Here is a 1,009-nt window from a genome sequence, read left to right on the forward strand (position 1 = left end):
CTTTAGGGAAAACCTTTGCCATTAAGAGGTGTATTTGGTTTTGCAGCAGAACAGTACCTCGGCTGGCTTTCCTCATTATCATATTGTTGCCATTTCTTTTTGAGGTTAACAACAGTCATGCACCCGGGTGCCCATGTGATGCAAATGAAAATGTGATTCCTCAGACCAGGCCACCTTATTCTGATGCACTGTGACCATTCTGGAGCTAGACTGTCATTTTAGAGCTTCCAACATATCATCTCTGAGAATGGACTGTTAAAGGGACTATCACATCTCGCCTTGACAGGTGCCACTACATTTACATTTAAATGGTTTTAATGTTATACCTGATTAGTGTGTATTGGACAGTCCTTTTACACTTAGTGCAGCACCATTTTATATCTAGAATATTACAAATTGTAATATATCGGTACATGTAATTTTCCAGTTAATGCTCTGTTTTGATTGTAAGGTGACATTTGGGCAGCCTTAACAAACATTTTTTAGCTAATTTTTATATTACAAAACTGAAAAAAAAAATAGGACACATCATTGGGTCAGTATGTTAAAGAAAAAAGTTTGTATGTCAGTAATAGAGTAACATTAGGCAATGCACCACTTTTCAGACAAAACACAATGCTAGTTGTCAGGTTTTACCTGCAAAACCAGAACTAAGTTCAATAGCCTAAATCTCTAGAAGACCTAAAACAAATTAGCACTTTTATTTACTTTATAATTAACAGCGGAAATTTGCATCTACTGGTGCATCTACCAAAAAAAAGAAAAAAACAAAAGAAAAAAACAAAACACCTTTTCACACATCCACGCATTTCTAAAGGAACCATATACCGACTGTTAATTTAATACCATTTACTGCTTTTTGAGTTCATATAGAAAACATTTTTGATTTTATTCAAAAATTACTCTTTTCTCTAATGCTTTTAAACACACCTGCCTAAGACATTTTCACACTACTATAGACATTCATGACTTTTTATTATAAAGTGCCCTAAGAAATATCAGATATGAG

Source organism: Silurus aristotelis (assembly GCF_946808225.1).
Source record: "Silurus aristotelis genome assembly, chromosome: 1".
Lineage (NCBI taxonomy): Eukaryota > Metazoa > Chordata > Actinopteri > Siluriformes > Siluridae > Silurus > Silurus aristotelis.